Source organism: Manis javanica, chromosome 3, assembly GCF_040802235.1.
Source record: "Manis javanica isolate MJ-LG chromosome 3, MJ_LKY, whole genome shotgun sequence".
NCBI lineage: Eukaryota > Metazoa > Chordata > Mammalia > Pholidota > Manidae > Manis > Manis javanica.
The window spans coordinates 144624210-144639745 of NC_133158.1; the positions used below are offsets into that span (position 1 = coordinate 144624210).

At 36.0% G+C, this 15536-nt stretch overlaps 1 protein-coding gene across 1 annotated transcript in view; it reads right to left on the reverse strand.

Annotated features, from left to right (window-relative positions):
- The window catches only part of IQCJ (IQ motif containing J), a 282074-nt gene that overhangs the window by 24384 nt on the left and 242154 nt on the right, over window positions 1-15536 (reverse strand). The window lies entirely within an intron of this gene.

The window sequence follows — 15536 nt, forward strand, 5'->3', positions numbered from 1 at the left end:
TTATGAAAAATGAATTCTCACACCATTTTATGCAACTCTGAAACCTATCAGCTTATAATCATGTTCTTTTTTGCTTGTCCTTCAAAAGATTGATGAGTACTAAATTATACAGACATTTGACTCAAATATCATATGAAATTCCATGTGCATTTCAACTCAGATACTGTGCTTGCATTATTTCCCTTGTAAGTGTACCTTAGTATCTCCCAGTCACCAATACCTCTCACTATTTTCTAGGGTGCTTTGTGGATTTCTCACAGATTGCATAATTTTAAGCAAACATGACAAGACATACTAATTATGGTTCTGCCCACTTTTTAGGCACCCATTTTGGCATGGCTCTGACACTCTGAAGTATTTTCTTGGAAAGCCTAAAAGCCAACAAAGTTCTCACTGAAGCAGTGCTATCAACAACAGGGTGGTTCTTTTGGAAAAGTGCAAAACCCTCTTTTAGGGCCTTGGGTGTCCCACTGGCTGTTTGGATCCCACACCCTGCAGAGAAGGCAATTCCTGTCACAGGCAAGTCTTCCAATAGGTATGGTCATGGCATGCCTCTCAGGCCCATACTCCACACCAAGCCACAACTATTACCTGCCATTTCCCAATTATACTGCACAGTTTAACTTTTGCATAGGATGTTTCCTCTGCCTGGATTCCTTTTCTCTCCCACTGTCTCTGGGGTCTTGCCAGACACCTCCACCCACCTTTATAGGGGTCCCCAGAGATAGGAACCATGACATTAGGAACCATGACATATAATATAAAGACAGGAACAGCCAGGCATGTCCAACAGAAATTTCTTGTCTGACGGCTCCCATACCATTTACCTCCGTCTCCTTAGGCTCTGCATTTGCCTCCATGATAGCCATTGGTGGCTCATAGTTTTTGTACTGAATCAAGTGTCTTCTCATTCCATATTTTGACTGATATTCAAGCACCAACATTCCCCAGGTACCAAGTCTCATCCTTCAAAGTTTGGTTCAAATATGACCACTCCCAACCCTCCCACCTCAGCAGAGGCATTCCTCTCTGCCTCCTCCCGGGGAGGCAGAATCAGCTCTTTTAATCAGCTGATGCCTGTAGCCGTTTCACATCAGCCCGCACAGCACTCACATTGTTTCTCACCTCATTACATGGAAGTCCTACTGGAAGGGATGGTCCCAAGGGTTACGTTTATCTGTGTTCTCATTACGCATCCAGGATAGTACCTTAGTAAATTCTCAAGAAATGTTTCTTCTCCAATAAATCAATATTATTTTAATCCCTCTTAAGAGGGGTTTTTTTTTAAATAGAGAGACAACGACAAAATGATTCCAATGAAATAAAAATGCTAACTCCAAAAATAGGATGAATGAAACCTTGTGGTAGAAAATTCCCCATCAGAATTCATTTATAACCTTTGGTTAGATATTTGAATCATTTTAGTTCATTCAGTAATTTTACCCATTAAACAATCTGTTCCAAAGAACAATAGTTCCTGTCCTCTCATCGATAAAACTCACCTGAGTCTGTCTTGACTGGTTTTCCAGGGAGTGTGTATGTGTGTGTGAGGGGGTGTCCACGCAGAATTTTGCCAAATCCTTTATTTAAAAAATACATACCTCCCCGGAATTTCAATTATTATCAGCAATCTTGAAATATGTAAGGGAAGAGAGCTTTATCCTTAATCTATCCTCTATTTTTACAAGCAGACATCTTATAATATCTTCGTAATTTCTGTGGGGTCTCTCTCCTGAACTTAGATTTTCTTAGCTTTATTTTAATAACAAAACCTACCATTGCTAGACAGTGAAACATTATGAATACAAGTGATACTCAATTATAGGAAAGCTATCTCTCTATTCTGGAAGAAGTCTGTCTCTCTCTCTTTTAAAAGCTCATTCTACAAATATGTGTTAAGGTATTGTATCTTAAATTTGATCTAACCCAATTCAAATAATGGGAATGCAGTGAAATTATGGGAAAGGAGCACATAAAACTAGGCTGGTTCTTTGGATTTATTTTCCTTTAGATATTCAATTTGCTTTAAAAGAATTGAATTCATTTGCCATGTTCTCTTTGGGAAGCATTGTGCAAAGTATAATTTAGAACTGCTCTCTCTTTGCATGGCCTCTGCAAGATACAAAGGGGGCTCACAATGCATGTTTCTGCTATAATGAGGGCTCTGTTCTATCTGTCTGCCTCCATGTGAATTGCTCGTTCAGATAGAAAGTTAAAAATTATAATGAGTTAAAGTTCTCCCAGGGCCTAAGTTTCTCCTAAAGAGTAAATTAAGCATCATTGGATGTTAACTCTTTCAAACCCTAAGATGCATTTTTAAAAAGTTGTTAATGGTTTAAGAAGCTTGATTCTACTCTCAAAGTTCTTTAATTAGCTAATTAGAGCTAGTTAAGCTCAAGATCTCCTTGGACAATTTTTTTCCATATTAAAATTCCTAATTCAAACTGTGGTGATGAAAATTCACTTCTGTCATGTTTCTCTGTCTTCTACCCCCAAAACAGAAGTAGCAACAAGGACTTGCTAAATAGCAGACCACAACCCTCCAAAACAAAACAAAAACTCTCACCCAAAGCCTGAACATTGACCTACCATTCTGAGAATTAACTATGGTTTCATTAGAGAGAGAAGGGAGACTGGCTTGGTCAAGAAGGGGACTCTGTGTAGTGAGTATATTGAGATTTTTTCATTGCCTACAACAGTGAATCCTAGGTATAGCATTGGACTAAACATTAAAATCCTCAACCCTAAAAGGAATTTTTTGAAGAGCAGGACTGGCCTTCATTAAAGAATGAAATAAACTGCTCCTCCCAGTTTCTAACATAAAGCAGTGGGAAAAAAAATGATTTCATGAGGCAGTAGGATAAAGAGCAGTTACCCTAACTCACTAAGGTTTGTTATCTTCCTAGAGAAATTCGAATTGAAATTGTCCAGGTCAGTTTTATCCTCAGCAGGAAAATTACAGTGAGGTGGGAAATAGCAGTTCGGCAATGAGGGTGGGAGGAGGGGTGTTGGCTGGGAGGAACGGAGGGGCTGCAGAATGGAGGGGCCAAGCAGAATCAGGACTGCTGAGTATGGAATAGAGAAACTCTTGTCCAAGAAACTGAATATGATTTTGAATCCAATATAAATACTGAGTACCAGAAATGCAATAGATACTTATCAAGTTTCTATTTCATGCATCTGTGGAAATTGATTTTCAGATTTTTGAGTGCATAGCTATCTGATCTTACATAATGTCACCTTCCTGTGCACTAATGACTAAGATAAATGTCCTTGGCCCCGGCTGTTTTGATCTAGTCATTTCCTTGTTTTTGCTCTGACACAGTAATGGTGTTGGGGGTTCAATGCAAGAGAAATGCCACTTTGGGATGAATGTCATTGATTTATGTCATTTGACAGACCTCCAGGGAGCAAGTGACCAGGTTCCTTTTCATCCTTTTAGAGGACTCGTTTACTTTCTTTAAACTCTTACCTAGTAAATTAGGGAGTTGTGTGTATATGTGTGCATGTGTGCCTCTGTGTGTGTGTGTGTGTGTGTGTATGTGTGCATGTGTCCCTCTGTGTGTGTGTGTGTGTGTGTGTGTGTGTGTGTCTGAAAGCATCTAGCCTATACTGCCCCAGCTGGACTGCTGTAACATCTGCAGGGTGGGACAACTCCAGTGTAACCCAAAGCCTCTCTCTACAGGTAAGCCTGGCACAGCTGTGGTGGATCTAATGGATTTGGCAAACATTTCATCAACAAACACAGCCATGTGAAAGCTCAATCCATCCTTGAGAGGTAAAGGATTCAGCCTTACCAATCTTTTTACATTTAGCATATTATCACGAAAGAAAAGGCAAGAAATTCTTCCAATTGTATCCATTTCTTTCTGTGGTTCCTTTCTTTTAACATTGCCATGAACAATAAAAGTAGAATCTTATTTGCATTGTCCTACCTAACTTAGTTCTAGTACTAGTAGCAATAAATGCTACAAGTTTGTTTCTTATAAATAGCTATTGTATTTAGCATGCAAAAAGTTTTTTTTAAATGCTAACTATGCTGATTCTTTTAGTATAGTTTTCCCCCTTTACCTCCCAACAGATTTGACAGTGAGAGTTACCCTGGTATTGATAGCCCTTCTTTAATCTAATTTTGAATCACCACTAAGCCATTTTCACCAGTACACTTTCCTCAGGAGAATAAACACTTTACATTCTTCAAAGTTCCAATATGAAGAATGCTATAGAAGTCTGGTTTATAAAATTTACAGCATGAATAGAAGCTATCTGCTTTCCAGAAATAGCCATTGAGAAACTTCAGACACATCTTTCTGAAAGAGAATATGCACAGCCTCTCTCCGTAATATTCAGGGGGATTCCTATGAATTAATGCAGTGATAAATATTACAGATATAGCCTCTAGATACACAGGAACATGATGTGTCTAATTAGGATTCAGCAAGATTCTCAAACACAAATTTTTTTTATATTAAGAGCTAGAATTAGAATAACTTGTGTTAAAGATTACACTAACTGTAGCAACAACCTATTTCTATTGTGTATTTTCAGTAAAGCTGACTAAATTTTTTTTAGGAAGTAATGAAATTATGGAGTGAAGCTAGTTGAAATAACAGATTTGTTTTTGGTGTTGTTAAGTCAGTGAGTAACAGAACTTTTCATTCAATTTTGTTGTTGTTTAGAAGTTCATGGGAAATGAAAACAAATAAAAATTTTAAATTACTCTATAGCTAACAGTTTATCTTCATAAAATGCAATTCACTAAGAAATGAAATAATTTGTAACTTTTAGATTTATTGTTAAACTAGCACAAGTTATCCTAAATTAAATCAATGAGGTAGTCAACAAGTACTTATTGAATTCCACTTTGTCTATAGCAGGGTGGAAGGCAGTGTTTAATGGAATTGATGTTGCATTTATTAATCAAAATTTACTTCAGATTCCCCATTGTGGTTTTAGGATTTTCAGATAGAAAACAAATAAATGCATTTGGGTTGGAGGATCTCTCTTATTTGCTACAAAGACTGCCTTGAAGAAAATGTAAAATATCTGTACTTGAGCTTTCTCTTTTCCTTACCTGTATTTTCTTTATTATCACACCTACAGAAAGAATGAAGCAAGCAGTAATACCTCAGACCTAAAGAGTTATATAGCTTTAGCCCCTCATCTTCCTCCCCTGTTTGCATATGAAAGTATAGTTAAGTTTTGTAGTCTCATGCAAACTTCTCACCTTAGCCCTTATGGAATAAGTTAGAATCTGCTCATGTATTTTGATTCCTACCTGATTTTTTTCCCTTTATTTCATTAAGAACTAAGTAAGAATTACAAGTGGAAAAAAGGAAACAATGTCTAATGAAAACCATAAAAGTTTAGACTCTATTTGTCACGTGGTAATTTCTATTATATTAAATAGCAAAGAATCAGCCTAGGGAATATTTAAGCATCTTCTATACAGGTAATCACTCATGACTGCTCAAATATATGGGGATAATTAACTGAATTTGTAATTGTGCCCTGAAAACTGGACTAGAATTATTGGCATAGAATGCCCAGCCCACATGTAAAGGTAACTTTTAGAATTAAGTGGGGGTGAACAGATGGTCTCCCTCTTTTTAACCTGCTTCTTTCTTTTTCTATCCTGCTTTAAATTGCTGTTTCCATGCATCTCATCTGCCACCTCCACAATTTCTATTACAGCTGTGCACCACTTGAATCATCGTTTATGTTTCTTTAGTCTGACCCTTTATAAAGCTTAAATACCCAAGTTACCTTTATCCTAAGCAATATCTATGAAATCATGGTTTTGTTGTGTTAATTTTTCCAACATATGTCAAAGTTATCTATTAGAATTTATCACCACTTAACAAAATTATAGAGACAGGGAACAGATGAGTGGTTGCCAGAGCTTAGGGTGGTAGAGAGAGTGCAAGGTGGCTATGGTTATAAAGGGTAACATGAGGAAGCTCATGATGGAACTAGTGTCTATTTTGATTGTGCTGGTGGCACAAACCTACATGTGGCAAAACTGCATAGACTACATACACACACACACACACACACACACACACACACACACACACACACCCCACACATGGCATTTGTAAACTTGGTGAAATCTAAATAAAGTCAGTGTATTGTATCATTACTAGTTTCCTGATGGTGACATTATACTATAGACCACTGGGGGACACTGCATGAATAATATAGAGGATCTCTCTGTATTATCTCTCACAACTGTTTGTGAATCCATACTTCAAAATAAAATGACTTAAAAAAAATACAATGTGTCTGATTAAATTTGTATTTCAGATAAGCAATGGGTAATTTTTTAGTACAGATAAATCCCATGCAATATTTAGAATATATTTATACAAAAGAGATGTTTGTTATTTATCTGAGATTCAAGTTTGGCTGGGAATCCTATATTTTATCTGGCAGCACTACAGTTAACCTAAGACCTAAGCTAGGAGAAAAGTCCTGCTATATAGACAGAAGGCAAGAAAATCATTATAGGCAGAGGAAATCACATGTGCAAAGGACCTGGGGCAAGAGACCACTTTTTAAGGAACTGAATGTAGCCTAGTGAACAAGGTGGAAATAAAATAAGATGAGAAGTAAGAATCTGGCGCTCCTGTGGTATGCCCCAAACAGGCTAGGGATGTGATCACTGCTGTATCTGCTCAGACCCAGAGGAGGCACAGCTTGGTCAACTACTGGGAAAATACCTTTCGTTCTCCCATGTCTTTTGCAACAGTCAGGAAAAAGAACAAATAAATTTATCAATAAATTAAAAAACCTTTCTCATTTCAGTAGTACCCAAATTTATCCAGTGTGCTGGTAATAGTCTACATCTTCCACACTGTTGGAAACAGTGGATGAGGTCCTGCCTCACTCTGACCTAGACGCGTTGTGCAATCTGTAGACCCTCACTTCATGTCTGTGGCTCTAGTGTCACCCTGCTGTATAACAAAGGATTTGACAAACTGTAAGGTTCCTTCCAAATCCTATGGCTTATGATTTCTTTACCTATATTGTTATGCACTCAATGTACTGTAAACCAAGGCTAGACCAATAGGAGGTATTAGAACACAAATGATGTAAGAAATTATCTTTCACTTTCATCTACTCACTAATGTAAACCATGGAATACATCAACTCCTATAGCAATAGCATTAAAAATGATTTAAGTCCTACTGTTAAAGTCCTATAGTAACTATGCCATCAAGGACACCGAATGTTGACCATTTGCTCCCAACTTTTTAGAAATAAAAACAATCATTAATTATATGTTACATTATTAAAAGAATAAATGGTATGTGTTAGGGAAGGACTAGAGTTGGATTCAGAAGATCTGGGTTTGATTCCTGGCCCTGTCATACAACAGCCATGAGAATTCAGGAGGTTCCTTCACCTCTCCAAACACTGGTTTCCTCATCTGCAGAAAAGACTTATTCACCTGCACAGCTGACTCACTGGGAAACTGCAGTGCTGCCTGGGAAATCATACAAATGGGAGGCTTATCACTGATCTGTATATCCTTAGGTGTACAAAGCTTTAAGTACAGGAAGGTCTCAGGAACTGCTCATGGCAAAACTGATACATCAATTCCTCCAATGGTTTTGAGAGTCCTTGTGAGATCTCAAAAGAGTTGAAATGTTCTTTTCTTACCTAGACACCTAATTTTGAAATACTGCACAGGTATATTTTTAAATTTCCTACATGTTTTTATTAGGTACCTTATCTTCATCAATTTATGGATTTTTTAAAAATGAAAATAACCTTGAAAGCACTCATCAATGTTTTTTCCAACAAATTCCAGATAAAATCATCAGGCAACATTACTGTTGTTGCTTGTAAAGAATACCAACTTACTTGTAAAGAAAACATTAATTTTCCCAAATTCTTTTTCACCATCATTTTTAATTAAAAGTGAGAGTAAAATCAAAACAGACTCTCAAGTTTAATTGTTCCAATTCTACATTTTAGGGTAAATAATTACAACACAACCAAAGCCTTTTTACTATACAATCTCTGATCTTACACATAAAAAATCCCAACCAAAAGCTTCATAAATTCATTTAAAGAAAAATGAATGCCGCTTATATCAGATGAGACATTGTGTTATGACATAAGGAATGTGAGCTTTGAAGTCAAAAGGTTTGACCTCAACTTTCCCATTTCTTTGCCTCTTTGAGTTTCAGTTTCCTTCATTTGCAGTTATTGTGAGACTAAAATGAGATGAAGTTAAATGCAAAGATGCATGTAAAGCATCTAGGAACCAAGCACAAATTACTAACAAATGGCAGCTGTTCAGCAGCCATGTGTTCTAATGGAGTCTGGACTTTGCAACCCAGAAGAGCTTTATCTGGGTGGAATTCTTACTAGGTGAATCCCTTTAGACAGTTTAATCTTTAGAACTTCCACTTGTGTAAAATGGAATGATAGTACTTGCAGAGTTTTGAAGATTATTAAGTAATAATAGCATATAAAACACACCTCCTGTAAGTTTTATTCAGTGTGACCCTATGACAATTTACCCACTCTACTGTTCATGGGCATTTACATTTTGGGGCTATTATAAAAAGTGCTGCTACAAACATTCATATATATAGGAATATATATGATATTACACATAAACATACATACATACATACATACACATGCATTTCTGTTAAGCATATACCTAGGAGTAGAATTGCTGGATCATAAGACATATGTAGCACAGTGATGGGTCCATAGTAGATGATCATTAAACAATAGCTAGCAATATAATTTGATAGTGATGTTCTGATTTATATGGTTGATAAAATGGAAAAAAATACTTGACAAAAAAAATCTGCAAATACTTAGTGGAGAAAGGAGATTTCAATGTCTTACTTATGTGCAGCTTATACTAGAGTTCTAAAGTTTACTCTAGGATCAGGCAGTCCAAAATAACAAACAAACAAGTAAAAAAATATTATAAGGCACGAGTCCACCAGACCCAACAGAAGTGGCCTTTCTATATGTGGCTTTAGACTTGAGTGAGCTTTAGACTCCAGTGAGCCCTTCGTAAACAGTGACCAGTATTACATCAAGCTGTGATCTGGCAAAGGAAATTTAAGTTAGTCACTTTTTTCAACACATAAATATGGGTGTCTAAAGCAACCTCCAGGAAACTAGTTTTCTCAGTGTCTATGTGATGCCAAAATCACACATACAAGCAAAAACATGCAGGTAACCTGGCTGGGTAATGTTCTATCTACAAATTCTCTTGTTTTGCTGATTTACATTAAAAAACAAAAATAGTTCAATAAAAGCAATGTGCCATGTAAGGTAGCCCTACTGAGAATTTTTGTTTGTTTGTTTGTTTGTTTGTTTGTTTGTTTGTTTATTACAATCTGAAAACCTCCTTCCTTGGAGGGCTAAGCACTATTCCATGGAGTCATTTACACACTAACAGGAACAGGACCAGGGCTCACAGAGTCAAAGAGGAAGGGTGCCTGAGATGCTTTGGTACAACTTAACAAGTCAGGCTTGCAATAACACTGCTTACTTCTAGAAGAATTAGTCTTCTAGAAAGTTAGAACTGAACCTTTCTTTGCCTATCATCTTCAAACCTAACCTTTGTTCAAACACAAGAAAAATGAAGTTCAGAAGTATAAATTACCGACCCAAAGACTCCAATAGGTAATGAAGGTGAGGCTAGAGCTTAGATGCTCTCACTCGCAGGCTGTTGTTTTCTCTATTAAATTACACATAACTGCATATGATAGCAGTCATTTAGTAAAGTTTGGGCACATGTATAATAACAATGATAATAAAAACAAGAACAGTTTTAACAATAATACCTCACATTTTCTCAACCTCTACCTATGTCAGGCACTGGAGTGAGCACCTGACATTCATCTTCTCTCTTGATTTACAGAGCCCCAATAACTGGCATTACTGTTACCACTCGTTTCAAGATGTGCAAAAGAATTACGAAGATTTTAAGGGATTTATTGATCACAGAATCAATAAAAGATAGAGCCAAATTGATATCCAGTTCTGTCTGACTCCTCTGAGGGACTCTTAGCCACATCCGAATGTGTAATGATACTTGCAGAGTTAGGTTATTAAATAAATAGCATATATATAAAGAACCTTTCCTATCTCAACCCTCACCTACACTTGAAAATATGAATATCCCCTAGACAACATGGGGGAAACTACAGGTTTATCTGTTATCACAGGTGAAAAATAAATTAGCTTCTGGAAATTTGGTTAGCATACTACTCATCCTCAATCTTGGAAAATATAGCTCTGAGGATGAATGTTATCTTTGAATTAAAAAAGATGACATTCATTTAAATAAAGTAAAAGACTTGCTCTATAATATCCCAATTCCACAATAGTCACCTGTCATTAACTCAGCACATAACTCTTTCATTCAGGCTGAATAATGTTGTGGAAAAGGCAGTCAGACTGCTTAAACATTCATACCTATGTTAGGTATGAATTTATTTTTTCAATCACTGAACACTCATTCCTTATGGACAGAAAATGTAAGATATGAGTGAAATACGTACTGAAGGAAACTATTTTCTCAGGACAGTTCAAAATAGGCGGAAGACACTACAGTAATTTCCTTGCAATTGCATAGTTCCTTTGCTTATTAGATTTTGAAGAGGTTATCAATTTGGAATATAACCTAAAGAGTTTATATTTCATAATTTTACTTTATTGCTGAAATATTTATGCAAATATTCAGTGTAGGAAGATGCTGCCAGATGGAAATGCAATAGCTGTGGAATTCTTCCTGGCATTTCCGACAGAATATATAATACCGAATTGCTTTATGCTAATGTTTTGCAATGGAATACATATTTTATAGCTATTTTGAAATGCAAATTTAAAAGATCTGAACACTTTAGAAATAATGCCAATGCAAAGTAAACTAATATAAAAAGTAGGAGTCAGATAGACAAATTACAGCAGTGTCATATCAACTACATTTTGGTAAAAGTAATGAGCCCTGTCTTCATAGCCTTTGTGTAAACACATTTTAATATTTAAAAGACTTTTGTCGAGATTAATGTTAACTAACCTCAAAATATATGTGAATCTGTCAAATATATGACTTCTAAGAGGTACACTCAAGGATATTTAACTTTCTTATTCCCTTTCTCACACTAATTATCATCATTGAAAAATTCTGTGATGTAGGATATGTGGTATCTTTGTTGCATCCAGAACTCAATGGAAAATTTCAGGCATGCATCATAAGTTAGTCTGAATTACAAGAAAATTAAAGTTTTATTATTATTGAAGATCAAGTCTGAAATTTGTTAAGTTTCTACAAGTTGTCAATCAATTTTATCTCACTACATTATAGTTACTTGTAAGAATCAATCCAATATCCTAACCCTGTCATTTCTTAAAGTTGTATTCAGAAACTGTGTTTAAACACTAAAACATTCTTTAAAATAATCTTCTTGAGTCCACTGAACAGTTTCTTCTTTTCAAATTAGGATACATTTCATCCCAGGATTTTGAATAAAATGGCATCCTGTTTTGACATGTATAGTTGTTTTTGACAATGCCTTCAATTTACATTCTCATTTTTACAGCTGTTTTACCACCAATCATGACTCAGGAATTGAATCTGAGTAAGAAAAAGGAAACTCTGAGCATCTCATGAATGATTAAAATTATAAACACCAAAACTTAATTAAACATAACAACTTCGGTTCATTTAAGGTCCAAAATTACCTGGAACATTTTCTCTTTTGCTTTCTTCCTCCTTAGTTCCAGAGAAGATATTAAAAAGCAAATAACAAACATCAATGCCACTGGACTTCTTTGCAGACAGTAGAATACTCAAATCCAAGAAAAAATAATGTTGTTGAGTTCACTATTAATAATGTACATTATATTATTTGAACACTACAAATTGCTTTAATAGTCATTATCCATTCTTTTCTTGCAATTAACATAGTGACTAAATATTATTACTTGTTTTCACAGTTGGGGAGATAGATTCAGAGAGGTTAATTGGCTCACCTTAGTCACACATCCAGGGAATGCTACTGCTATTTTTTTCTGACACTTAAATTTGAATAATATAAGTTTGGCTTAACTACAAGCTGCAATTTTGACTTAGAATACTTTAGTGTTAGTTTCACTCTGCCCCTCTAACCCTGCAGCCTACCTGGTTTTCCTTCACTGTAGTCTATAGATAATAGAACCATACTTATTATAGTCTAGTATACAGTATACTAAGCACAGTGCTATGATATAATACCATACATACTTACTACAGTCTGTAGATGTGAAATATGTGGGACATATGTACCTGTGGAGGGCAGAGCATGTGAGGAATTCAGGTTTATCATGAAGCCAGTGAGATAGGAAATTCTGGAACAAAGCGCTTCATGAGGAGCCCTGACTACCCCTGTGAGTGGGCCCCTGCCCAGCAGTTCAACGCGGCTCCAAGGTCTGCCACTTAAATGCGATCCTGCTTTTACAGGCCTGCATCTGATATCACAGAGGTTTTATTTATTAACAAAAGCACTAGTGCAGGCACAAAAGTTTTACACAAAAATCTTGTTCATGCCATCAGAAATTCTGAATGAATACCTGTTCGGCACACCCACTAATTCTGATGACCATACCCCCACACACCTCCTTTCCTCACTTAGATGGGGTGTTGTGCTTGGTTATTTTTCATAATATGATTACTATTCTCTACAATACACAAACCCAAGCTAATAAAAAATGAATCATGTGGCTCCCAACACATCTGAGGTAAATTAAGAATCACCATCTGGCAGAGAGCATCTCTTCTTAAAATTGCTCTCTCCTTTTTTAATTAAAATGTGTTTTAATTAAAAATAGACATGTCAAGAAGCACTGTATATCAATTACATGACTGACAATATGCTTTCATTTTTTTTTCTAAAACATATGAACCAGAAATGGGATGTCATGGTTTCTCTCAAGAGGAACAGTAAAATATAGAACAGACAGGGAGAATTGCTACTGAAAGCCATTTCAGCTTTATCAAAATTCAACCACATCTTTTCTTGAATGTTTTACTGCTTAAAATAAAACACTGAAAGGGTGTTTACTCCTAATTTTTAATGTAATTAATGGAATTTTCCATTCATTCTATACCATCAATGGTTTTGAAAACATTCTCAAATGTTCTTAGCTAGTCTCTTCTTAGTGACCCTGGAATGTTCCAAGACCCATCCTTACTTCCCAGGCTCTCATTTTAGCCCTTTACTGTCCCTATGTTTTTCTTGAGAAGTACGAAGTAATAGCAACAGATTTATTTTCTGTAGGCAGAGTGCCAAGGGTGAGGGTGACAGATGGGGGCCCAGAAGCAGCAGGAAGAGAGAACAAGAAACCACAGTGAGAATGGATAGGATGTACATGTGCGTGTGTATGTGCGTGTGTGTGTGTGTGTGTGTGTGTGTGTGTATGTGTGAGAGAGAGAGAGAGAGAGAGAGAGAGAGAGAGAGAGAGAGAGAGAATGCTGTCAAAAAAACTGGTCTTCCATTCTATAAGACTGGAATGTGAACCTTCCTAGCATTGTCTTAGGCAGTTCCAGGGCTATTCCTTCAGGACAACCAGCTCTAACCAGCTCTAAATGTTTAAAGGTCAAATATTAATGATCATAATGACATGTTTAGCAAAAGTCGAATGGTTTTTTAGTGCTAGTTGATTTTCCCAACTGTCACAATTATTTAGCATCACTAATTTTCTTTAAAAATTGTCTTGCCCATATTTATCTTGTCTTTTCATTTGATTTGATTATTATTCTTTACATTACTGCAATTTAAAATTTTCTTTAATAACTTGTTTCATGGGACATTTCTGATGTTTATCTGGGGTTGTATGTTTGGGAGGAAGATCACAGACATGTGGCACTTCATCACCTCATACCAGGACTAAAAACGATCACCATGACTTATTACTGTGAATGTTACTCTTGACCCCCTGCGTGAGGTGGTGTTTGTCAGGTTTCTCCACTGTAGAGTTATTCCTTCCCCATCTTTTCACACTTTTCCCATTTATTGGAGAATGGTATTAGAAACTGAGATGCAATTTGATTTTTATTTATGCATATGTGTTTTTAAATTATCTGTCTTGTTTTAAAATAATTTTAAGCCTTATTAGTTATTTTTTGAAATAGAACTAAATTATTTCCAAATAATTTAGTTTTAAAAATTAAAGAATTAGTATAAAAAGTTAAATTTTATCCATAAAAACAGAAACCCCACTTAATTATTTATACTGTTTCTGTTTCTATTCTACCTAGGATCTGTGATATACACATGTCTTCACTGCATAGATTTAACATGCACAATGTTGATAGCAATAAAGGAAAGCATCCTACCCATAGCACTGTGCAAGCAATGTGTGATAGACTGAATTTGTATTAGAAATACTCTCTTCCTTGAGAAGAAATACGTACTTCCATGGGCTACAATATACTTTCCTGCCCACTGACTTGGGACCTGGTTCTGTGACTTAATTTGGCCAGTGGTCCATGAGCAAATGTGATACAAGAAAAACTTTGAAACATGCTTGCATGGTTTCAATTATGCTCTTCTACTTCCATGATTTGCCATCAGACAAATCTGCCTTAGGGAACTGCTGGTCCAAGAAGAACATGGTGACACATGGAGCAGATGTAGATGCAGTTCTAAGCCTGAAACCAAGTCCAGCTAACAGCTTGAAAGAGGGCCTTCCTGGCTGCCACACACTCTGGTCAAGACAAGTACAAGCTGATTGTTGGAAGCACTAAGTTTTGGAGTGTTTTGTTACATGGTGTTATTGCAGCAATAATTAAAGCAAAATGTGTATGTCAAGAGCAACATTTGATACTTGGGTGTCTTAGCATATGACTACTCAACATATTAAATATACTGGAAAGTAGTATTGGGATTAGACATAAATGGGTTCAAAACCTTGCATGCCATTTAGTGGATATGCTGTGGACAAGTTTTTTGGCTCTACTAAGCTCAGCCTCCTCGTTTCCAGAATGGAGATAATAATAATGCCTATTTCATAGTGCGTTGTGAGAGTCTTGCCAAGGGTTTGACACAGGGCTTGGCACAGGATTACTGCTCAGACATGCTAGTTGTTATTATTAGTTGTCAAGTGAAAGTCATAAAATAATTAAGATTTACTGTGTTCAAAATTTCATTCACTACAATAAAATATTCGTAATTGTGGAGGAGGGGGCAGTCTAACAAGGAGAAGTGTTTAAGTTTTGAGCTGTTTTTATCTTCAGTTTGGGCAGACACATAAAGTCATCAGGAAAATTAGGGTCCTTTAGCTTTTCAGGAACTTGCTTAGTGAAACTGTAAGACTGACTGATAGTCAGCATGTTTACTGTTTACCTCTGAAGTATTTAAAGATTTAAAACTATTTCATTTAACTTTTAGGACTCTGATAATTATGATTATATAGTTAACTCACATTATAAAGAGAAACTTCATTTTATTTTCTGTCCAAATAATTATAGGTCTTGACTTGACAGAGACTGAAAATGAATGATCATTTGG